The sequence below is a fragment of the Nyctereutes procyonoides genome, unplaced genomic scaffold (genome assembly GCF_905146905.1).
Source record: "Nyctereutes procyonoides isolate TBG_1078 unplaced genomic scaffold, NYPRO_anot_genome, whole genome shotgun sequence".
Taxonomy (NCBI): domain Eukaryota; kingdom Metazoa; phylum Chordata; class Mammalia; order Carnivora; family Canidae; genus Nyctereutes; species Nyctereutes procyonoides.
Window position 1 is genome coordinate 17,282,972 of NW_026575133.1, and position 26,167 is coordinate 17,309,138.

A 26,167-nucleotide genomic window follows, 5' to 3' on the forward strand; every position below is an offset into this window, starting at 1 on the left:
ACTGCCCAGCTGAGGCTAGTTAACTTCTCTCCCATACACACCTTTTTTTTTTTTTTACTTGTTTGTTTGTTTGTTTATTAGTAAGCTCTACAGCCAATGTGTGGCTTGAACCCATGGCCCTGAGATCAAGAGTCACATGCTCTACCAACTGAGCCAGCCAGGCGCCCCATCTCCCATACACATTTCTTAATAACAACTTAGACACATTGCTGCCAGGCATTTTAAAGATAGAAACAACTGTATCATCTTTTCCATTCTGAGATACCTCTTCCACTTTGCTAACGAGCCTCATAGGCATGGGCTCACCGGAGACTGAATTCTGTTATTTAGGGCTCTTCAGTCCAATACGGAAACCACTTGCCACATGTGGCTACTGCGCACTGGAAACGTGGCTAGTCCAAACTGAGATAGGCTGTAAGAGTAAATGCAGATTTCAAAGATTTTAATATGACCCCCCAAAATATAAAATAGCCCAATAATAAGGTTTCTAGTGACTACATGTCAAAATGATAATATTTGGGATATACACAGTTAAATAAATACATTAATAACATTAATGTTTTATCTTTTCAAGTGTGCCTACCAGGAAATACAAAATTATGTCTATGGCTCGTATTGTGTTCTACTGGATTGTGCTGATCTAGAACTTAGTTTTCTTTGAATTCTAAGTTTGTAAAAGGAAGACAACATTTTGCTTTGCCCACTGTCCTTGGATAAGGGATTCGTTTTCCCTAGGTTCCAAGATAAGCAAGAATAATGCTGTATCTCTCACTAGTTATTCATTCCAAAAGCTCTGAGAAGGGAGGTGAGCACTGGGCTTTCATCAGCTAGTCGAAAGCTCCAAAAGGCATTAAGCTCTCATTTTTCTCCACAGGCAAGCCATGGTAGTTTCTACGGTGAGCAACCTTCATTTCCAACTGTACCTCTTAAGGCCAATGTGCGGCTTGAACCCATGGCCTAGTCTTAGAAATATCATTGGATCCTTTGTAAAACCACTTTTCTCCTAATTAACCAATCAAGGGAAGGTGTTTGAAAAGCCATTTATTAGCAGCTGAGTTGAGGATAGCTTGGCAGGAAATGTTTAAGTTATATAGCCTTTTTGCTGTCTGCTGCCCTGACTTGAATCTCGGAAGAGAAGTTTCTATGGAAAGAAGAAGTTTCAGGAAACATGAATGCCAATACCACCTGTTGACTGGTGGTTACGTGACCTTAAGGAATCCACTTCCCTGGGCTGAAGTTCTGTCATCTATAAAGTTGGCAGGTGGCTTCTAAAATCCCTTCTGCTTTTTGTACTATATTTAAAATCCTAGACTGAAAAACAACCCAAAACTCAGTTTTTCAGTATTGCATCTCGATTGTGACAAATTTAATGATTTGTGTCATAATCAAGGTGAAATAACAAAAAAAAGGAGACCTTTTTGTAGTCATTGTTTCAATATTATACAGGGGTTTTCTATCTTATAAAGATTTTTCTCCTAAGTCTGGGGTTATCACTTCTAAGCAAGAGAAGGACCCATAGCCTGTCCCTGATTATTTTATAGTAAAAGCCATATCAGCATGTGCAATTACCCTAGGCTAGCAGTTTGGGCATGTCTACCAAGAACTGAAAGTTCATGTCCCATGATCCCGTAGTTCCCTTCTTGTAATCTATCACAGGAAGCTATGGGAAATTTGAATAGATTTATATGGAGAGTTAATGAGCCAGGCTACTTAACATAGCATCATAATAATACAAATAGAAAAAAGTCAGATGTCAGGTGAATGGTAAATTAAATAGATTAAGTCTGTACAATAGAATATTATTACAGCAATAAAAATGGTTTTAAAGAGCTATTTCAGACCCTAGGAAAGTATTCCTAACATACAGTTTTAAAGTCAGGTTATAAGAAAATTATTCAAAAGCATAACCGTGATTCTCCCCACATAGTGGCATTTTGTGAGTGATTTTTGTTTTCACAGTCATGCTTTTCTCTCTGTTTTCCAAATTCTTTAACAACTCCAATTCCTTTAATAATCAGAACAAAGGTGACTTTTACAGAGAAACCCATCACACTTTTCTCAGCCCTACAGTGCTCCAGGCTTTATCTGGTTCTGTGGCAGATTCGTAGCTGACCTGGAAAATCTGGGGCCCTCATTGCTTTAGAACAACGCATAGTAGGGCTCACTAAAGATTTGGTGAATGACTAAAGAACCGGATGGGGAAAAATACATCACAAAGAGTCAGAATAATTTTTAAACTGTTTAATTTTCAAATGAATGGTACAGAAAATAATTATGAGTGGAGAGGAAGAATGACTGCAATGAACTTGAGCTCAAAGGAAAGTTTTTATGGAGGGCACCTGTGCTCTGGCCACCATCACAAAGAACAGACTGGGGCTGGGGGCTTCAACAACAGAGAGGTATCTCTCATAGTTCCAGAGGCTGGAAATCCAAGGTCAAGGGGCCCATAGGTTTGGTTTCTCCTGAGCCCTGTCTCTTTAGTTCACACATGGCTGCAATCTCACCGTGTCCTCATATGGCTTTTCCTCTGTGTGCTCCCATCCCTGATGTCTCTTTATTTGTTTAAATTTCCTCTTCTTACAAGGTCACCAGTCAGGCTGGTTTGGGGCCCACCTCAATAGCCTCATTTTAATTTACCTCTTTAAAGGCCTATCTCCAAATATAGTCCCATCCAGAGGTCCTGGGGATCAGGAATTACAATTCAACATGTGAAAATTAGGAGAGTGCAATTCAGCCCATAACAACATCCATCCCAAGTGATCCCACCCACCTTAAATCCTCCAAGTAATCCCAATCCCAATTCCTGGGCTCTCCGGGCTGAAAGGCCAGGAAGCTGGCCAGGTACTTAGGATCAATGGCCATAAACTACTGGTTGCAGGCTGCTAGTGAGGAAGATGGGAGAAGGTGGGGCTAAGTGTCACGATTTGGATTGGAGAACCAAAGATTTTAATGTGGAGCTGAGAATCTCTTTACAGAAGTTTCTGGAGGAAAAGTAAGGCACCAAGCTAGAAGAGTCAATGTAACAAATCCTTTCATCCTTGGCTAAGAAACTGGACTGGATCCTATAGATAATGGGGAATCATTAGTATTAATATAATACTTGTGTGACTTCCCTGTTTCTTATTTGTTTTGTGTTTTAATACCTGCAGCTGAAAATAACTACTCTGCGTGAGCCTACAGAGGTGTTGCTTATGAACATGGAGCATTTGAATAAAGATAATCTTGGCAAACAAGCCTTGGGGTTCAAAGAAAAGATGGCCTTTGTTCCATGGAATAAAAATATCACAGAGTTGAATAAGCCCTACTCTGTTACCCTGTGCCTACACAGCCAAAGGAAAAAGTTAAGTCAATCATCCCGATAATCCTGTTTTACTTATGGAGCTTTCAGCTCTAGTGGAGGATGCCTACCTAGTCTTACTCCCTTTAAAAAAAAAATCATTAAATCCTGAGCCATCTAAATGCTAGAGGTAAAATGGATATTCCTTCCAGAATTTTCTTTTTTGGAGTTTCTGGATTGTACAGGCTGATTTTTTCCTAACCTCTGACTTCCTCTGCTACCCTCCGGAGTTGCCAAGTTCCCCACCAAAAGATCCCCAGAGGAAGGCCGCTAGAAGAATACTCACTGGCTGTGATGGAGCTGCTTTTCTTATTGAAATGGAGATTTAAGGTCAGCGAACCAAACAAAAACCAAAACACAGCAAACTCATCAGAATGCAAGCCCCTAAATTGAGAGGAACACTGCTTCACTCTTAATTTAAAAGGGAGATGGAACAGAATGCCACTGGCTTCCCAGAAAACATGGCACTTTTCCCTAGTTAAGCAAAATAGATTTAATTTGCCTTCTATTTTAAGGCTTGGCCCTATATTTTGTCTCTATCCCTGTCCTTTTACCTCATCTCTCTTACTGCCTTCCAATACTTTTTATCTTTGCAAACACCTTAAATCTTTTTTGGAACAAGACACACCTACGGACATACTCATCCCAACAAATATCACTTGAAGGTCCTCACTGGTCACGCCACATTGTTCTGGCTCTTTCCTTCACCTCACTCTGGCTCCTGAAAGCCTGGTGGAGTGTGCGAAAGGAAGCAGCTCAGTCTGCCATCTACATTCTCAGCTGGGTGTTGGCCAAGGTGAAGTAGAGAGAACATCTGACAGAGGGTCTATTATCTGTGCCCCAGCATGGTTATATGGACCGAATGTTTATGTTCCCCAGATTCTCCAAGCTCTACCCCCACTGCGATGGTATTTGGAGATGGGGCTCTCCAAAGGAAATGAATGTTTAGATGAGGTCTTGAGGGTAGAGTCCCATGATGGATCAGTGCCCTTATAAGAAGACTCCAGAGCTTCCTTTCTCCGCCATGTGAGGACACAGCGAGAAGGTGGCCATCTGCAAGCTAGGAAGAAGGCCCACGCCAAGAACCCAATCTGCTGGCACCTTGATCTTACACTTCCCAGCCTCCAGGACTGAGAAAGAAATGTGTGTTGCTTCAGCCACCCAGTCTGTGGTATTTTGTCACACCAGCCTTGGCTGACTAAGACACCACCGTTGTACTGGCCAAGGCTTGAAGGTAAAGCAGCAAACCTCCCAGTGGGTTTGGCTTCCAAGTCTCCTGGCAAGTCCTGTGCATGACCCACAGGCAGCTCTGATGGGTTTCCATTAGCTCCTTGCTGAGTGCCTGTGACTGCTGGTGCACTCATCAACCCCGAGGATCCCAGAGCCCTCACCATGTCATTTCTTTCTCTCTTAGAAAAACTAGAAGCACCGTCCTTACACACCAGCTTTTGCTATACTCCTAGGATCTGGTGGTATTTCACAGGAAGTACAATTTTCCTCTTGTGTGTTCTTGGGAGTTAGCCTTTTCTCTGCTAATGTTGCAGTTTCCATAAAGTTTTACCATGTGCCATCTCTCTAAATTTATGGCTAATTTACTTTTTTTTTCCCCTATCCCATTCAATGAAAACCAATCACAACAAATTACACATTGCGATTTTCAGCCCCGGCAGACATTCCAGTTGACGACAATATGGTAATTACAGAAGCTTGCACTGTTCATCTAAATGAAGACTGGGGAGGCCTAATTGCCTGAATCGGGGGGGGGGGGGGGGCGCCCTTCTAAAACCTGTGCCATTGCCAAGGTCTTTGCTGCCTTCCTAGCAAGCTGACCGAGTTCCCCTGAAGCGGCTTACAGAGCATGGGGGAATTAGGATGATTATTCTAAAACTAATTATATGAAACCTACCTAAACTAGAGAGACATTGGGATTGTGATCAAACACAACTTTTAACTCTTCCTCTCTCATGTCTTTTAAATTTCATCCTCACCTGCAGCCAGGTGAAAACTCCAGTAGTGGCTCAGGGCTTTCCACATCCCACAGTCCCTTGAAGGCTCACATGGAATCAATTTGGAAATAGTCTTTCCTTCTTCCCCAGTATGGCATTATTTTGGGTGGGAAGGCTGATAGGGAGGAGGCACAGTTCTTCTTTTTTTTTTTTTTTTTTAAGATTTATTTATTTATTTTAGAAAGAGAGGGTGAACGTGGAGGGGGAGGGCCAGAGGGAGAGAGAACACTGAAGCAGACTCCCCATTGAGGGTGGAGTCCGACGTGGGGCTCCATCCCAAGATCCTGAGATCAGGACCTGAGCTGAAACCAAGAGCCAGCTCATGCTTAACCAATTGAGCCCTCCAGGTGCCCCACAGGGTGGGAGGGGACAGTTCTAATCTTTATTCTCAGTCACCTGCCGGGTGGAGGGTGGGAAAAGGTAGGGAGAGAGAAGAGAAGCAGAGGCTGCTGACAGTTCCTATTCCAACGGGAGCTCCTAAGCTCTGTGTTCCTTTTGGCCTCGCGGAATCCAGGCTGATGCTTGGGCAGGTCCCTTTCAGAAGCTGACCGCTGGGCCCTCTCTCCTGCAGCTCCCTCACTGGATGGTTAGATCCTTATTTTCGGTGGCCTTCTTCATCAGGCCTTCCTGACTTCCTCCAGGTTACAGCTCCAGTCTCCCTTGCTTGGGTCTCCTGACTCCTTCAAGCTGGTCAATGAGCATAAGAACCTAGATGGCCTCATGGCAGTTCTTCTGCTCCCACAGCTGTGGGGAGCAGGGGGCTCCCACTCAGCACCTCTAACACACTGAGTCCTCTCTGGCCTTCCAATTTCCTGCAGCACTTAGACCCCAGCCTGTGGAGTTGGAGGCCAGCCCCCTGGGTCTCCCAACTACACCAACACATTGTCAAACCTCTGAAGGGCTGCTCTGGAAATCCCCACTTAGGCTTGGGTGAGGGGTGGATGAAACTCACAGCACAACCCCCTGCCACTCCTGAGCACTCATTCCACCGAGGTAACCCCTTCTTTGTCATTTTTATTGTCTTTGGAGTCTAAGAGCTGTGGGGCAGTTTCTAGGGTCACATGCTTTGGAAAGCTACACATAGGAGCTACATATGGGGAGGGATCCATGTCTACCCTAGAGTCCAGTGGTTCTCAGTCCAGCAACATGGCCCCCAGGAAGCACACAGAATATACTCCTTCTGAAGGTTGCTACAACAATGCATGAGAGATCCTTCTAGCATTTAGTGTCTGGGAGCAGAGCTGCTAAATACTCTAGAATGCATGGGACATCCTTACACATTGACCCAAATGTCAGAGAGATTTCCCTCCTAGAGAAATCCTGGTCATCAGAAGTAGGGCAAAAGAGCCACATTCTTATAAACTCATATATTCTGGAGACCCCTTCATGTTTAGTGAGAGCTTCTCCTAAGACCATGTTACCAGGCTAAGCATGACTAGGGAAGAACCCTCCATTTGTCATTATTTCCTTTTACTCAGACCATAAGCACCTTGGGGGCAGATGCCATCTCTGACCCTTTGAATGGCACTGTGGACACGGTGGGTTCCAACAAGGTCTGTTTAATGTGGTGAACTGAATTGCATTGCACAACTTCATGAGAATATGAGCGAGGACCCAAACACACAGAATCTGAGAAATAAGAGAGAAAAGCACTGACTCGACAGGAAAAATCCAACAGTGTACAGGAAGTGTATTCACTGTCCCTTAATGTGCTCACTATCCCTTCCCTGACGGCTTCTACGTCCACCCCAACACTACCCCCTCCCTCTCCTCAACCCCCCAATCTCCCCTACCCCTCTCCCTGGCCTGACCAAGAATTCCATAAATACCCAACTCTCAGCTCTAGGCCTTATGCTGATCAAGTCATGGATGAGAGCCATGACAAGTGAGCGAAGCAAAAGAGATGTACTTTGGGAAGGCATAAGTTAACAGCCTAGGAGGTCAAAAGGTCTCAAGGAAACTGAAAGGGAAGAAGGGCCAGGAGAGACAAAGTATGGGCAGGGCCATGGTGGGGAAGAGTCTGGAGATGGGGAGAAACAGGCTAGGGATGGCCTCAATATGTCAGAACTGGGGAGCAGCTTCTCAGGGTCTTCAGGCCCTTTATGCTCATTTGTGTTTGTTTTTCTGAGCTTCTCTCTTAGGTTGAGAGTTCACAACAGGAATATGCTCTGCACATATCAAGTCAACAGTTGACTGTTACATGAGGATCGACTATACAAAAAGCCCAAATTGTCTTTGAAGAGCATTTTTTATTGTGGCAAAACACACATAACATAAAATTTACCAGCTTCATCATCGTAAGCGTACCTACCAGTAGTATTAAGTATATTCACATTGCGGCACAACTGATCTCCAGCATCTGTCCATGCTCCCTCAACAGCTTCCCATTTCCCTCCTCTCCACCTGCTGGGAGCCACCGCCCTGCCTTCCATTTCTAGGGGTTTGACCTCACAGAAGTGGAATCCTACAGTATTTATCTTTTTGTCGAGGAGCACACATCTCTAAATCCTACTATGTGTCTGTGACTGTGTGTGACTGTGAACTATGTTGAAACTGGGGTTGTTGCCACTGCCACCAATATTGTCTGCATATCCAGGGAGAAACCTGCCCTGTCAACAGCCCCATTGCATCACCCAGGCCTATGGCAGAGGCCCCCTCATTCAAGCCTTTATTTCCATCCTGACTTTCCTCCCCATTCTGTCCGAAGCGTCCTGGACCAACTGGCGCATTGGATTCTGAAACAAACTAATTCACACAAAGCTGCTAACAGCTGACAATATAACAAGTCACATTGTGTTTCAACATAAAGGACTAAATCTCTAGAAGTGGCAGAAGACAGCCTGCCATAGAGTGAATGTTTGCATCCGCCCCCTCCTGCAAATTCCTGTGTTGGAACCTACTCCAACACATTGTGATGGTGTTGGGAGGTGGGGGCCATTGGGAGGTAATGAGGTGATTGTTGTGCCCAAGATTGCGAATCCGAGAAACCACCAAGGAGCCGATGCCGATGCAAGTACATGAGGGTTTATTTACAAGCTCGAGCTTGGGTCCAATTATACCCAACATGGCGGAGCAGGGACTTGGACCCCGAGACTAAGAAGCATAGTAGTGTTACAGGGGTCCGTGGCCAATGAGATTGTAACATACGTAGAAAGTTGCACAGTCATGTTGGTCCACACGCAGGTGGCCAATTGAATTATGATTCACCCTATAGTGACCATTTGAACTAGCCTATTCTTCTGGTTAGAAGTGGCGCACAGGTTTGGCAGGCAAAAGAGGGGTTTTCATTCCTTGGCGGTTAAAGGTCAGAGGTCCCGCATTCCTATGTGTGCTAGTTTCTGATAAGGGTGTGCTTAATAGCTAAACTAGGGTGAGGGAGTGCCTTAAACAATAGGCAGGTCGTATGGGGGGTTTTACATGAGATGGCGGGTGTAGCACAAAATAGAGTTAGTCCTGCTCTGCTTGTCCAGGGGTAGGGGATTTTTGTTAGATTTCCTGGGTCCCACAGTGATGAAGGTGGAACCCTCAAGTATGGGATTTGTGGGTTATAAAAGGGACGTCAGAGCTGCCCTGCCCCTTCTACCATGTAAGGGCCCACCAACAAGACATCTGTCTCTGAGCCGGGACGCAGACTCTCATCAGACACTATACCTACTAAGCCCAGCTTCCAGAACTATGGGAAATAAGTGTCTGTCATTTATAAGCACCCCTTCCCCCACCCTGCAACCTATGGGATTCTGTTACAGCAGCCAGAACTGACTCAGACCCAGCTATGTTTTGGTAGAGGAGACCCAATCCACAGGAGCCCTTTAGATGTCTGTGCAAGGTGATGGGGTCCACCTCCATCTGTCACCTTAAGTCTGTGGCACTCAGATCTGAAACGCTCTGCCTTGTGGATGCATCCTAAGAAAAATTCACTTACTGAAGCTGAGGTCAATCGGCAGAGCACTTTCCAGCAATACGACTTGCTGCCTCCTTGTGCTGGAGCCCGAGCCTCCACCGACAGCCTCTGCTGCCCAGGCAAATCTCTAGAAGAAATCAGAAACCAGACTGGGTTGGGGCGCCATCTATGACACCAGGGGAAAGACCTCATAATGCCAGCTCTTTGGGGCCACCAACATAGGACGTGCTGTCTTTGCTGAGGTTCCAGAAGCAGAGCCTGAGACAGGAATTGGAGGCACGTGATTTATGGAGGGAGCCTAAGAAGAAGGACAGAGGGAGAATAGGTGTCAGCGCTGTGACCCGAGGAACCAGGGCCCTGGAATGTTTGCATATGGCAGTCCAGTTGCAATGTCCTTTGAGGCCTGGGGGTGGGGGTGGAGGGCTGGCCCTTGTGCCTCCCCCACCTCCACCCCCTGCAACGGTAGGGCAAGCCTCCCCATTGGGCAGGTTGGCAATGAGGGCCCTCGCCTGGTAAAAGGATACGGCTGGTTCTTCTGGAAGAACATTAACACCTGCATGATTCATGTATGCAAACCACCCACATGCTAGAAATCTGAAGTGGTTCCCCTTGACACGGTAATAAACTATGGTCCAATCATGGAGAGATTTCCCTAGCTGGGAGACAGCTGTGGGGAAGACCTTTCCGGGGGGAGAACTCAGGCCCAAGTGGAAGGTGCCAATGATTTGCATAAAGGCAACAGAGCCATTACCTGCTACAAGGTAAAATATGGACCCGGCACTTTTTTTAAGAGGGAGGAAAAAAACAACTTGGTACAGGAGTTTACTGCTCATGAAACCCAATATCATAAAATTCCCTCTGATAAGAATCGGCACCAGGCAGGCATTTAAATATTTAGCATCTTCTTCGGAGATGTAATTACCACTCAGCCTTGTCCATCTGTGTTTGCTGTCCCCTCCGGATGGAACAGGATGCCGTTTCACTGATTTGGCAGATTTATCCACCTGGCTTTTGAGCAACTGGTCACATTTTTTGTCTGATGGCGAATGCCTCCCCTGCCCCCACTCCCGCTTCAGCACACAGGCAGGTCCCCCCACCTCATTGCTCTCAAATCCAAGGTGAAAGCTCAAAAGAGAACTCAACAGAGGAGGGTTGGTTTTCCAGTCCTTGCCTGTCCTCTGATCCTTCTGGAACATGCAGTGGGCAATCCACTGTGGCCTTAGCAGGGGCAGCTCGGGAGCCCAGAAATGGCATATGCCTCAATGCCCTATCCCGAGGGACAGCATCTGCTTGTTGACAAAGTGGGTGGGCCCCAGCCAGGTTGGCCAGGCCGGGCGGGACTGGACCGGCTGGAAGGCCCTGGCGCAGGGGACGCAGCCAGCTGGCAGGAAGGCACGGCCGCTGCCATCTGATGGAGCTTGATTCTGACCTTCTAACCCAACCAATTAGCTCATCTGGACTTCCCCTGGCTTTCTGGCAGGATTTGTCATCATCAAGGTAGCAATGATTTCAAGGAAGTACCTTCTTTGTTTCTTTATGGCTGAATACTCTGTCAAATAATGGCTTGCCCCACCCAGAAATTCCAAAGTGAGGAGACTATGCCCTTCAGGGTGGGGTGTGCCCTCCCCCCTCCTTCAGCCCGCCCACAGATGTGCCTTCAGTCCCTGGGAGTCAGCCTCTGGGGTGAGTTTCCAGCGCTGGGGCCCAGCCAGGAAGAGTCTAGAGCCCCTAATCACATGAAAGAAATGAGCCTCCCCTTCTCCCCAAGTGCACTGTCCACTCTGTCCCAGGGCCCCAGTAATGCAGCTTCACCCTCTGGAGTAGAAAGGCAGGTCCTCAAGTGCTGGGACTGGCATCGCCCAGCACCAGTGTCTCCACGCTTGCTCTTCCTTAGCAGTCTTCAAACAGAAGCAGAACAGAAACGTGGGGTGGCTCAGGTTAGTGTAGAGGGGAGACCTGACTCGCTGCTCCTTTGACCACCCCCCCTCCAACCACAGGCCCTGAAGGAGCCCCATGGAACCTGCTGGAATCCCCAGAACCTTTTGGAAACCGCTGAGCCAGCGCCACTCCCATCTTCTGCACATGAAAATAAATAAACAAACAAACAAACCCAGGCCTAAACAGGGAAACAAATTATGCAGATCTGTGGGGGAGCCGGGCCTGAGACCCTCTGCAGTCCCCAGGCAGATGGCCTGTCCCACAAGCATAAGAAGGTTCCTGCTGGGACCACATCCCTTCCCAGGTCAACCCCTCTCCCTGGTCACTGCTCAGTACTAAATGCCAGATGGGGTTTTTATTGTTCCCAGACTCAGGCCTCTGCCCCAAGGACCCTGCAAGCCGCTCTGGCTCCTGGCCCCATCTGTGTGTGTCCTGGGAGGGAGGCACCCAGGCTGGGGCAGCGACTGTTTGCCTTGCTGAGGCAGAGGACTAGCGTGACTTCCTTTGTTTGATGTTGCTAAGTTATCAGAAAAAAATAAACCTACAGCTCCACAATGAGGTTTTCCATCTCCCGGGGCCTCACGGGCTAGAGCCAGGGCTGAGGCTGGGTGATAGGACCACTGGGCAGAAAAGCCCTGTGACCAAAAGACAGAAAAAAAGCAAGGAAGTGACATCAACCTTCCAGGAGCTTCCAATTCCACCGCCTCCCCTAAAGGGCATCTCTTACGTCCAGAAATGACATGGGCCTCTCACCCCTGGTCTCTCCTTTTCTGTGTCTTGTGTGCCATCTTCTCCCTGCCTTTGGCCTCTGTCGCCTGTTCCCCCCTCCTTGCTTCCTTCACTCACTCGTTCTCTGTGTCTGTCCCTACATGTGTCTGCTTTTCTGTCTTTCTCTGTTGGTTCTCTTTTCCTGTGAGGCTCCCATCTCTCCGTGTCTCTCTGTTTTCCCTTTGGTTGCATGTGTGAGCACACGTATTCCATGCACACGTACACGTGCACTATACACATGCATGCACATAATTCATATTCCCAGAGACACACACACAGAAGCATGCACACACAGGAGTGCCCATATAGTGCGTGCCAACACACCTGTGCACAACCCCACACAGTTCACACTCACACACACACACACACACACACACACACACACTCCCTCACCCCTCCCTCTCTAGCCAAGCTAAGTAAATTCAGAGGAAGACAAGATTCGATCCAACAGGCTTGTTGACACCTCTTTGTATTAACAGCGATTAGTAACCATAGGGGTGGCTCAGTTAATCAAATAGGTCCACGGGAGGCCAGGATCGTAAGCTGGGAGGCCTTGTGTACAAAGCTGGTTCCAGCCACATCACCCCCTGGAAAGGAGCCCCCTCTCTCAGTCATCTGATAGGTGATGACTTTGGTGGCTGCCATCAGACTGCTAAGAATGCAACAGCTCACATGTCTTTTGAAGATGGTTGTGGTTGGAGTTTGGAGGCCTGTGTTGGTTTAGATTTTCTGGAACTGGGTTTGGAAAGGAAATATTGTTTTGAGAAGGAAGACCATAATCACGCTGGTTGGTTTGGTTGGTGGCTGCTCTAGTCTTGGAACCCCTCTGGGAGACACGCTGGGGCTGCTATTGAAGTCAAAAGCAAGGTAGTAGATCCACCGGGTCAAAGAACAGAGTGAGACTAAGGGTCAGGGGTTCTGAGTTTTCCCGTTGGCCCCGCTACAGATCAACTGCTTGGCAGGACTGCCAGTTAACTTCCTGAGGCCTCTTACTCTCACCATGCCAGCAGCCCAATAAGGATGACAACTAACTAAACGGTTGGGGCAGAAAATCCTTCATCAGGGCTGAAAGGTAACATACAGGAAACTGCAAAATATTTTTATTTCTTTTTAATCTATTCAAGGCGAACACATGATTTAGAATTCCCTTTTGCAGAGTAGCTTGAGGCCAATTATTTTGAGGGCAAATAGCCATACAGCTATAGGACCAGGGTCCTAGCAGAAAATCAGGAAAGGTCATTTGACCAATATAAGGAAAGGGAGACAGAATATTTAAAATTGGGATCATTCTAGAAAATCTGCTACATATGGTAGTTTTTCAGTACTTAGTCAGCCACACAGTGATGCTATAATATTGGGTAATAACTAATGCTCAAAATAGGAAATCCCCCCACGCACTGCAAAAAAATGTTAAAGAAAGTTTAATGTATTCTGCTTAAATAGAAAGGAATATATATGTATATATCTGTGTATATGAAGAAATATGTGTATATATATTTTTATATATATATTATATATACATATACATATGATTTATAAAGGATTTAATCTTCCTAAAGGTTAAAATGTTAAACTCGGATGTTTAACTTAGAATGTTAAATTTTAAACTTTTTAAAAGTTACGAATGTTCATCTTACGAAATGTTTAAAATAAAAAATGTTGAGGCACCTGGGTGGCTCAGTCAGTTAAGCATCTGCCTTCAGCTCAAGTCATGGTCCTGGGGTCCTGGGATCAAGTACCACATCAGGCTCCCTGCTCACGAGGAGTCTGCTTCTCCCTCTGCCCCTACCCCTTTTGTTTTCTCTCTCTCTCTCTCTCTCTCTCTCTCTCTCTCTCAAATAAATAAATAAATAAATAAATAAATAAATAAATAAATAAAGTCTTTTAAAAAATAAAGTAAAAAAAGTTTTGGGTCTTACATAAATAAATCCTGAACTGTTTGGAGAAACTCAAGTATCATCACCTTGACATATTTTGCAAAAGTCCCAGGTAGCTGAGATTTCCCCATATGTGATTTATAAGCAATTCTCAAGTGCCTCGCTGTTACGAAGACTTGGTTGGCTTTGTATCTTGTAAGGGCATGCCAATCTGGACGAGCGCGGTGTATTGGTTATCTAATACTGCTATTACAAATCACAGCAAACTTGGTGATTGAAAACAACACATGCATGATCTTACAGTTCTGTAGGTCGAAAGCTTAAAATGGGTCATGCGGAGGTAAATTCAAGGTGTGGGTAAGACTGTGTTCCTTTCTGTAGACCCTCTGAAAGAAACGGATACCCTGCCCTTTGTTTAGCTTCTGGAAGCTGCCCACATTCCGTGGCTCATGGCCCCCTTCCTCCATCTTCAAAAACAGTAATGGCAGGCTGAGTCTTTCCCATGGTGCATTGATCTGACCCCTTCCTTCCACAGTCACATCTCCTTCTAACCACTGGGAAATGGTCTCTCTTTTTAAGGATTCATGTGATCAGATTGGACTCATCTGGATAATTCAGAAAAATCTACCCATCTCCCCAGTCCTTAACCATGTTTGAAAGTCCCTTTTGCCTAATAAGGTGACTCATTCACAGGATAGAGGGATTCAGAGGTGGATATCACTGGGGGCAGGTGGAGGCCAGCATTCTAGACGTGGAATTAACCGAGGTCCATTCAAGGGTAAGAAAAATTAGCAAATCGGGCATGCTAGAAGAAGGCACAGAATTGCTCTGAACTGTTGCTTTCTCTTCCTGTCAAATAAGAAAAATGGGAGGGGTCCTTTCCTCAATTGACTGTGTCAGATGGCAATCTGGGATTGTCACACTCCTAAACCATTATATTAAATTCTGGAATGCAGCTGTTTGCAGCATCTGGTGGGAAGTAGGGCACAGAGAGAGCTCTGTGCATGTCAGAGCATAAACAACCGGCTTCTGATAAAACAGCTACTGGATCAATACACTGGGTTTGACATCTTCGAGCAAAGTCGTGGAGTGAATTGGCCTACATTTTGGGAGACTCAGGCTCTAGTGCCATAAAGTAAGGGACCAATAATGGGGGGTAAGGAGAAAAGCAAGATGATTGAAACCCTCGAATCCCTGGATAGAAGCTCTATGCAGTTCCATGAAGGTATCACACACACGCACAGCAAAGATGCATGTCAGGACAAAACAGAGCCTACGACTCCAGGAAGAGCATGCTAGAAGGCTCATGCCACAGTCCCCGCAGGTCATTTTGTATCTCTAAGAGAGACACAAAGAAACAGTTTGGGGACAGCTCAGACAAACTGGGAAACCCGAGGATATCCCCTATGTTGGCCTCATTTCCCTCTGATAGTCTGTGATGCTTCTATCTTGCTTTCTTGCATCTCATTTTTTAAAAATTTAATGCAGATGTAGAGACCTTTCAGAATCCTGCAAGGATGCAGAGTAGAGGTGGTGCTCTTTCCTTAAATGACATGGAAAGAGGTTTGTGAAATGCCTTTTGGCTTTGTTCCCACTTGCTGCCTGCCTCCCAGGGATGAGGAGGTTGTGGGGAGACCCTGGTTTTTTGAACTTGGTGTTGGCAAACATGACTGACACCCACTTATCTGGGTGTTTATGCGGTGCCTACTATGGTCTTCACACTGTGCTTGTTCACCACGTTGGAATGGAACTTTCAACATGGAGATGTTACGGGGTTTGTTTTTTTTCTGTTTTTCTTTTTGGCACATTTAAACTGATGGGATCAAGAGATGATAGGGATGGCTGATAGCACAAGAAATGGAGATCTAGGTATATATTCAAAGTTGCAGAGATAGGCTGGTGGAGGACTGGACGGTGGTGTCTTTGGTGGGGAGGAGGGTGAGGGGGATGGCAGGGGAAACAGGGATGATGTGGATAGTGGACAGGGCTAGCGTCCAGGAGCAAATCCACATCTCCCAAGGCAGGAAGTCAACAGACAATGTCTCAAGTTGATAAAATGAGAACTAGCAGCGTAAGCTTGTTAGTTAAAGATAGGGAAATAATCACCAAAAGCAAACAAACAGAAGTGAGCAAATGCAATTAGCTGTGGGAGCAGGCCTGGGGTTGTGGGAGGTTGAGCAGAGAGGCCAGTTGCTACTCACCCTAAAAGCCCTTCTACCCCAAGCAGTTTTCTAAAAGCCAATGTGTAGGTGCTATCCGAGGGGGAAAGATGTTAAGCAAATTAATATAATAAAGAGGCTCCCTGTTATCTTTACAATATTCTACTCTTTCTGAAGGATTCAATTCTTCTTAAGAAAAATGCCTCACAATTATAAATATTAGCTACCTGTGTCACGTATTGGTATGATATGTAGAGTGCATGTATATAGATCTTATTTACTACACTGATTTTTTCATTCTTTGCCAACATTTCATTAGGAATATTTCCTAACATGCAAGAAAGGTAAAGAAATTTTACAGTCTCCCCGCTGTATCCACCATTTTTTATGGATGGTAAGTCAGGAAGCTCTCAGGGCAAATCCAGGAATGGAATTTCTCTTTGCAGAAAATTTCATTCTTATTTCCTTGTGTTAAATCCATGTCAGTGTACAAATCAGTCTAAAAGGCTATAGGCCTGGAGTGCCCAAGTGGCTCAGTTGGTGAAGTGTCTGCCTTAGGCTCAGGTCATGATCTCAGGGTCATAGGATCAAGCCCCACATTAGGCTCTCTGCTCAGTGGGAAGCCTGCTTCTCCCTCTCTTGCCTGTTCATGCTCTCTCTTGCTATCTCTTCTATCTCAAATACATAAATTAATTAAATCTTTAAAAATAAATATATAAAAGGTTACAGATTTGTCACCATTGCAGATACTAAGAGAACAGCAAATTCTTCCTATGTATGAGTAGTCTGACTATGGACCTAACTAAACTAAAGTTTACTTGTTTCATATCCTGATTTTTCCAACTAATTCTGAACCATGGGGCTTCAGACAGTGTTTACACCAGATTAAGGCTTTGTTCTCTGGTGAAAACATCTTTCAGATTAAAATAGTGGTTTTTGAGCCAAAGTTACATTTTTGGGATTCTGGAACATTCTATTTAATTTTCCTTATATCAAAATGTTCGTCCCACAGCTGGACAGACAAATGTCCTCTTTCTGGCTCCATTCATGCAGGTAGCCTGGTGCAGGTAACCTTTTTAATTAACTCATGAAGAACTCAGGGACAGGAGTGCACTCTGGCCTCATCATATTATCACCTTGGAGTTGCATTACAGTAGAGTAATCTAGGACTAAACCTGATCTTGGGATATTTGTGAAGCTGGTAAGGAGATTAGCAAACGGAGATCTTAAGAACAAGTAATCCATTTCTACCCAGCTGCATGGCAGTTGCCCTACAAAGACAACTCTGAAAATGGATTTCTTGGTCATTTCTAGCTCTGTGCTTGCTTCTGTGGCCAATCGAAAGGCTGAAGATGAGGAAGTATGTGGGAAAGCAGGTGGTTACTGCTCCTTGAATACTGTGTGACACTCAGTCAACCCTGACATGGCAGTGGCCAGGTAATCCCACCGTAATTGGTTGATCTCGACTAATCCTGTCTCTAGATCATATTTACTTGGCAGGTCATTTCAGTCATTTAATTAGCATCTTCAAGATTTTTCGGCCCCCTAAATAAACTCTTTGGAATACCAGATGTACTGTGAGGCTTGATCAAGAAGCAAGGTGTTTGTTCTCCTTTTAGATTACTAAATAAACTAATTAGTATTAATCAGCCAGCAGAGCCTTTACCACGTAGTCCAACTCCATGCAAAGCATTTAGCAGCAAGATCTTATGGAATTTTCACTCTTCTATGACACAGGCACTTACTAGTCCCACATAGTTGGTAAAGGGAGGCTTGAGAAGGTTAAGTGCTTGCCCAAGGAGAACTAGGATTTGAACCAGGTATGTCTGAGCATGGAGCACACCTTTCACCCATCTCCTAAATTACCATTCTTTGTGTTCCTGCGTTCTCAGAGCCATTCCACACTAGGGAGCTAGTGCATTGCTGTTTCCCAGCTTAGTGATAGCCCCCAACCAGACAGTGAATTCTTCAAGGAGGGACCATGTCTCTTCTTCTTCACCTGACCCATAGTTCTGGGCATAATTCTGGGTACACAGAATGATTGCTCGGTGATTGATCAACGTGCCTCCATACAATCTTTGCCCTTGAACTTATTATACCAGTTTTTCTGCACAATCACCTCAGGTGCATAGAGAACCCTGCATGTGGTGGGTGATTTGGGTCCAATTACGTCTCAGCCCACCAAATGAGAGTGGCCTAGGATGAGTCACTTAGCCTCCCTGGGCCTCTTTTCCTCTCCCACAATTTGAGGATTTTAGCCATATGATCTCTCTGGAGATTACCTCCAATGAAATGCTACATTTGTAAATATAGCTCATAATAACATATTGATGTCACTTGGGGCCCCAAATCAGTAATGAGGACCCAGAGACAAAAACAGAGTCCTTATGTACTCCAGCCTCTGAAAAGAGCTATCAGGTAAGGGGCCAGGGAACCTGGGCAGCACTTACTAAGAAATGGCAAACCTTTCCTCCCTCCTCCCACACACAATCCACAAAGGGCATGGGAAGGGCAGTGCCACTGTGGTCTTTGGTCTCTGGGGAGGCCTGGTGTCTGGGGAAAAACAATTCTCTCCTTCCCTTATCAAGGAGGAGAGACGAATGCATCTCTCTGTTGTGATCTGACTGAAACCAGCTTGATGGTTCCCAATGATGGAGTGTTTTTTCAGGTAGTATTGGTAGCTTCTAATAGTTTGAGATAGGAGAGGGTGAACCGTGTCTCACTCTACAGTCTAGAGGTCCTAACCAAGTTCTGACACATATACTGACTTTTATAAACAAGCAGATATAACAAAACAAAATAAAACAAAACAGTCATCCAACCTGCCTGTGAACTTGATAAAGTCCCTGCACTCTGTCCTTGGATTCCCTTGAGGCAAGTGTAAGAGTCTTCTACTGGCTGGAGAGTTTCAGCCAACTGACTAGTTATCATCAAGATTCCCAGGTTAAGGGGCTAAACAGTTAGGTAGATCTCAGGCTCAAAGTGGTAATCCAGAAGGAAGAGGCTGTTGGACTTTCTCGGTTCCTATACTCTGTGCAAGGGCAGAGGTGCTCATACACCATTCCTAGTCAACTGATTCACGTATTTTGAACACCACACATTTCACCAATATAAGAATCATGTCTAAAAATCCCCAGATTAATTAATAAACCTTTGAGTGTTGATCTGAGATAAAAGTGTTTCTATTGTCAAAGTCTTGGCAGAAAACAGACAGCACACTCACACAAGGGGATGAAAGAATGTTTAGAAAGGCGCTGTCACAAAGGGGTGAGGGCAGGGTGAAAAGAAATAACAAACGGAAGCCGGAGCACCCCAGAGTGAGCAGCCGTGAGAGGCTTTGCCATGCTTGTCCAAAGCCTGAAGGGACAGAAGAAGAATTGTTCAGAACCTGGAGGGAGCTGTAGCTGAATGGAGGGCAGCTCAACAGCAACTGGAACCTTCGTGGAGGAAAGGAGCCACTGTTGATTCAGAGCCGCAGAGGGCTTGCTTGGGCTGTGGGTGGGAAAGAGGGATAAACACCCCAGCCTCTCCATCCTTCCAGCTGGCAATCATCTGTTCTGCCTTCCGCCAGCTGAACCTTACAGGAAGCCAGAGGCAGAGAGGCTGGGTTAGCACCTCTCACCAACGTCAGCTCTTAGGGCCCACCCCGGGCAGTGTGGAGGATGGAGAATGTATTGGAGGTCATCTAGCATAAGGGCTGAAGGCCTTTAGTGACCTTAGAGTTCTCAGATGCAAACTCACCATTGTGAAAGTGGGGGCTCCTGGTTAGTGTATTCTAAATGTTGACTAGCTTCCCAGAGTTTAACGCCAGCGCCCACGTATATATCATACCATGTATGGTAGAGTGTTTGAAAGTAAATTACAGATAATACAACACCTTCCCTGAAGTTAGTCAAGTCACTCATGAAAATTGGGGGAACTTGCAAAGTGCAGAGACTGGCACGTCATTCTCCAATTGGATATGTGCTTGGGCAGCTGACTTGGTGATTAGCCTACCTCCTGGAACAAGCTTCTAAAGGTGCAGCTCAAGTGTCAACTCGGAGGAAACCCTCAGAAAAAATAGGGTGTGTCCTTTAGGATGTGGTATGTTTATTAAGTCAGAGGCTCCTACATGGTACGGTCTCTAGTAGCAAAGATACATGAGTTTAAGAACCAAAGGGGTAGATGCAGCAGTGAGTGGCTCCACTCACCATCACTCCCAATGACTCATTGGAGATCTTGAACTTCCTGTCCCTGCAGCTCTGGACTCTGCCCGGTTGAAGGTCCTGGTCTCCCAAAGGCGACACAACAAACAGCCCATTGAACTATAATTTATGGCTGCCACCAGTGTGTTTTGAATTCATGGCCAAGGATCAGCAGGAGAAGAGAGAAATCATTATGCTGGCTGGGGCTCTTGACCTTGATAATCTGGAGAACAGAGAGATGCTTTTACATGATGGGGGCACAGAGGAGTATGTGTGAATCCAAGCAATCCACTTGGGTATCACCTGGTATTCCTTGGCTTCTCCCTAACTATAAGCAGACATGAGCACCAACCCAAGCCTGAAAAGAGTTTGTTATCAAGGGTTCAGGTATTCCCAGGAATGACAGTTTTGGTCATACCACTACATGAGCCATCAGGACTTCCAAGGTGATGGAGAAGATGAGAGGTATTTAGAATGGAGAAAGGAAGAGAGGGAGGATGAGTACTGGCTGTGAGTCCAAGTTCAAGTGCATTGAGGTGGCTGTGAGAATGTGTCAGTGGGGAACCCTGGGTGGCTCAGCGGTTTAACTCCTGCCTTTAGCCCAGGGGGTGATCCTGGAGTCCTGGGATCGAGTCCCGCGTTGGGCTCCCTAACTCTCTGCCTGTGTCTCTGCTTCTCTCTCTCTCTCTCTCATGAATAAATAAATAAAATCTTAAAAAAAAGAGAGAGAGAGAATGTGCCTAGGGTCCCAGCTGTCACCCCAGAAATCCACTGCCAGTCTTTCATAGAGGCCAGTGAATGACATGGTAGGGATTCTAAGTTGGCCCCCTTCCTCGGAGACATAAGACTCCTCTCCCAGCTGATTTTGGCTGCCCCACCCCCAGCAGCCTTGCTAACCTGACTTGGACCGCACAGCAGCCTAGAATGCTTCCACTCAGATCACACCTGCCCCATGGCCTTGTCTGGCTTCCTCCACGTTCTCCCCCACATAGGTGTTCTTGCTAATAAAATCCTTGCCTATTGAGTCCTGCCTTGGAGCCTGCTTCTTGAGGACCAGACTAATGCAGGACGCAAAGCCTTAGGTAAAGCCCATCTCACCTCCAGGTCACACTGTCTCTTACTGTGAAATAAGGGTGCCCTCTAAAGTTCCATTTTGCCCCTAGATTAGCTGGGCCAAATGGTGGCCCAAACTGATGTTATAGCTGGGGTTGCGCACTGCCCTCTGGTCACATTAACTCTCTTAAGCCTCATGCTAAAGATTCCAGGCCCCCAACTAGAGCAGAGCAAAGACCCTTTTGTTTTGTTCTAGAGTCTATGCAGAAACAGCAGCCAGGCTCTTTCCTACACTGCCTGCTTCAGTCCTTTGCATGCAACAACTCACGACACCCCTGGACCACAAGTCAACCCCCAACCATCAAGGGTCACTGTGCACGTCTACAAAGCTCTAAGTAAAGCCTACAAGTGCCATCCTTGGAGACACCTTCACCCTTACAAACGTACATTCCAACTCAAGATCTTATGTCCAACCAGCCCCAAGATAAAGAACCAAAATAAGTCTTGGGAAAACTGTGGTTTTTGCTCAGTTGGAAGCCTTATTTTTTTTTTCCACCCTGGGAAATGTAGGCTCAACCTTTCTGCTTCCAGAACAAAGGGTAACTGGTCTTTGGAGGAGAAAAGACTTATGTTCAGCTCTATATCAAAATGTCTCTGAATCTTGAGATCCAATCTAAGACAGCCTATATTTTCAAGCTTCAGTTCAAGTTCATGTCCTTTGGTTGCCTTTAACTCGCTTTCCCCCCTTGCTGACGCAGGGGGAAACATGTGCTTAGCTCTCAAAAATAAAAAGGAAAAAAAAAAAGAAGAAGAAGAAAAAGAAAGTTCACATCTCAGGCATTGGGTTTTGTTCTGGATTAGGTACTGAATTCAGAAAAATTTAACTTTGATGAAGAAAGAACACTTTGGATTTTCTTTACCACACAGCCTCTCCCTCTCCTCCTCCTTGGAGCACCGGCAATCAATCATATCTGCATTTTATCTGCTTCTGCCTCAGTGGCTTTCTTCCTCCGATGGAATCAACACAAGTGGTTGAACGCAGGCGTTACAATGAGCTAAGGCGGAAGTCCATCTTGGCTTGAGCACTTCCGTTCCCAAAGCGGCCATGTAGATTGGCAGGTGATAAGATTCCCAACAGAAGTGAAGAGCTGCCTGGCTCAGAGAGCACCTCAACTATGGAAACCATGAATAAAACAAACCACAGGAGCTGGGGTGGGTTTTTCCAAAGTCTAGCTCCTTCTGCTTCTACGTAAGCCTTGAGCGATGCATTGACCACTGAGTCCCTGTAGGTGGGAATGTGCCATTAAGCAGGGAATGGTCCTGGGTACAGCTTACCCTCTCTGACTTCACCCCTTGGCTGTAGGTATGCCTGCCTTCCCCCTCACAACTTAGTGCTGGTGGGCTCTCAGGAAACAGAATTATCAACCAGGGACTTACTGCTTTGCTGTGTAATAGTCCTGCTGGACCCTACATCCAAATAAGGGAGGCCTTCTTCAAAGCAGTCACCCTGAAAGCTGCTCCCCACTTCCCACCTCCTTTTTAAAAAACAAGGCTATGGTTGCTCAAAGTAGTTTGAGCATTCTTTTGAAACCACCTCGCAAGATAGTTCAAATAGCCTCACAGGACATTGGGCTACAATAACTATACCACATCTCTCAGTAGTTTGTGAAACAGATTGTCACCCCCTTGGAAACTACCACTTTTCTCATTTCTGTTCCATGTAAGGACTCATCCAACCCTTGTACCACTTGTATCACCATCAGGCACTTACACATGAGCTGCTCTGGTCCATTTCTGGTAATTGGACAGATGGGGTCACGTAGCCATTGATAACTTATGTACCTTCAGAACAAGAGTGAGGGAGAAGTAAATGCAGCCCAGCTCATCCCCCCACCCCCTCCAGCTCTCTGTTGGGGGGGAAGATTCTGCATGGCTCCCCTTCATTTCTTCACATCTTGTGAGCAGAAGCACCCACTGCCTTTGTTCTGGATTGTTTTTCCAAGGATGTTTGTATAATAAACAGCCTTTAGAAGATGTTGCACACTGTGTGTGCAGGCATTATCTGGTCCTCTTCATGTCACTCTGTGGAAATTGGGGTACACTGAACCCACACAAATGCTCTGGCTACTACTGCTGCTGCAAGAAATAAACTATCCTTTGTCTCTGACCTGGCAATCTTGCATCTTCTGCCAACATCTATGAAACTGTGGCAGGATGACTTATAGATAAGAAACCCTGCATAGTTTTTGGCATCTCTTTTCCAGCAAGGACTGCTGTCTTGGTGTGAAGCAGAGCAGACCAGAGAAAGCGTCCTAGAGGAGGTATCATAATAAGCCAGTCCTTTTGGGAGCCTGTATTGGTTTCCTGTAGCTGCTGTAACAAATACCACTAACCAGGGGCTTAAAAAAAAAAAAAAAAAACACCAATCCCCCCTCAAAAAAAAAAAAAAAAAAAAAAAACAAAACCCAGAATTTGTTCCTTCACAGTTTTGGAGGCCAGCAATCTGAAATCAAGGTGTTAGCGGGCTGCATTCCCTCCGAAGGCTCTATGTGAGATTCTGTTCTTTTCCTCTTTTACCTTCTGGCGGCTGCTGGCATCTCTTAGCTCTGACTCCTCTACTCTGTGCATCTTTCCTTTGTGTGTCTCTTATAGGGACACTTGTCATTGGATTTAGGGCCCACCTAGATAATCCAGGCTGATTTCATCTCAAAATCCTTAGCTTAATTACACTTTTCCAAATACGGTAACATTCGTAGGTTCCGTGGATTAACATGTAGGTATGTCCTTTTGAGGGCTATCACTGAGTCTACCACATGAGCCCAAATTCATGTCTCCTGGAGAGCCAAAAGTTTTGTAAGCTATCCATATCATTTAAAGAGGTTCTGCATTGGTAGTTTGTTTGTTTGGATTTTTTTAAAGATTTTGTTTATTTATTCATGAGACACACACACACACACACACAGAGAGAGAGAGAGAGAGAGAGAGAGAGGCAGAGACACAGGCAGAGGGAGAAGCAGGCTCCATGCAGGGAGCCCGACGTGGGTCTTGATCCCAGGTTTCCAGGACCATGCCCTGGGCTGAAGGCAGCGCTAAATCCACTGAGCCACCTGGGCTGCCCAGTAGAGTTTTTAAGTACATAGCAGGAGCAATCACAAATTCTATTCGGAAAAACTGTATCCCTAACCTAGGCCTCAAAACACTCCTACAAATCATTTCTCAAGGAAAATGATCAAGTCATGGTAAAAAATAACCAAGCATGCAAGAAAACCAGCAGGAAGGGATTTATATGAGCTATTCTAGGAAAAAGGGTATTGCAATGGAACTAAAATACTAAAGTCCAAATAACCCCCCTACCTTCCAGCATTTTTAACCAGGAGCTCAATGGATCCCTAGAGATCTGTGGGTGGGTCTTGGGAATGGCTGAATGTCCCTTGCAGTTTTATGCAGAAATTTTTATATGTGTATATTTTTCCTGAGAGAGAATTCATAGATTTCACGAGTCTCTGATTAGATTTTTTAAAAGATTTTATTTATTTATTCATGAGAGAGGGAGAGGCAGAGACGCAGGCAGAGGGAGAAGTAGGCTCCATGCCGGAGCCCGATGTGGGACTCGATCCTGGGTCCCCAGGATCACGCCCGGAGCCGAGGCAGGTGCTAAACCGCTGAGCCACACAGGGATCCTCTCTGATCAGATTTTAAAACAGTACCTAACCCAGAAAGAATTTTAAATCTATTCCAGGTCTACCATGGCATCAAGTAGAAGCTAAAGGCATTTTGGAAGATGTTGAAGATGAGTAGGTTACTCCCTATTAAGAAGAACTTTTAAATCATGGAAAATAAGATGCTATGAAACTCAAAATTATGACTATTCTTATCATGATCATTTCCCATTGGGAATGGGATTCTTGGTGACTTGGGAATTGTGAGAATGACACTCAAGAGTTCCAGAACACTAGCACTATTGAACTTGGAATTCTTGCAATAGTAGGGATCATTAGTGATGACAGGGATGTAAAAGAAATAGCCCACATTCTGAAAGAATTTTCAGTTGAGATCAATAGATGAAATCAACCTTAGGAAAGCAAGGCTTAAAGTAAGAGTGTGCCCGCTTTTATGTTGTGCTCATTCTCTCCTTCTCCTTCATAAGTCTTCTTCCATACCATTTCACCTGGAAGACATTCCCTTGTCCCCATCCTTTATCTTTTCATATCCCATCCTTCTCCAAAATCAAGTTCAATCCTCATCATGAAGGCTTATGTGGCCAGCCATGAAGTCTCTTCTAGATTCTTGGGCCAGTGCTGCTTGCTGCCTTGCTTGTTAGCTCTCTGTTTCTTTCTTTGTCTCTTTTTCTTTCCCTCGAATGTCTATAACTTTCAGTTTTGCTCATTTAACAGATATTTAGTTTAAATGGCCAAATTTAGCATTCATCTTAATTCAAAACTACCTTTGTTGCGTAAGAAAGTCCACTTAAATTAGCCTGAGCAAAGAAAGGAAGAGGAAAGAGAAAGAAAGAAACACACAGAGAGACAGAGACAGAGAGAAAGAATTTATTGGACCTCTGAATCAGCATCACCTTGGGCTGTGAGGAGTGAGAGCTGCCAAGCTTCTCTCTCAGTATCTTGTCCTCACTTTTGTATTTTAATCTTTCCTCCATATGATGGAGGACCTGGCTGCTGGCAGTAGAAACTCATAACCCAGCAGTTCTATGATCAGAGAGAAAAAAATATCTGATGTCTTTTAGATCCATTGTTTCTGTTGTTATTGTGGGTTTTTGTTTTTGTTTGTTTATTTATTTAAGTAGGCTCCACACCCAGCATGGAGCCCAACTTGGGACTTGAACTCAACCCTGAGATCAAGACCTGAGCTGAGATCAAGAGTCAGATCCTTAACCAACTGAGCTACCCAGGCACTCCTCTTTAGATCCATTGTTAAAAATTTCAAAGA

At 45.4% G+C, this 26,167-nt stretch overlaps 1 long non-coding RNA gene across 1 annotated transcript in view; it reads right to left on the minus strand.

The window, feature by feature from the left end:
* Positions 1 to 26,167, minus strand: part of LOC129523258 (uncharacterized) — a 130,627-nt gene that overhangs the window by 37,962 nt on the left and 66,498 nt on the right. The window contains exon 3 of the long non-coding RNA XR_008667087.1: positions 9,266 to 9,371. This is a non-coding gene — a long non-coding RNA (uncharacterized LOC129523258). The remainder of the gene's footprint in view (positions 1 to 9,265; positions 9,372 to 26,167) is intronic.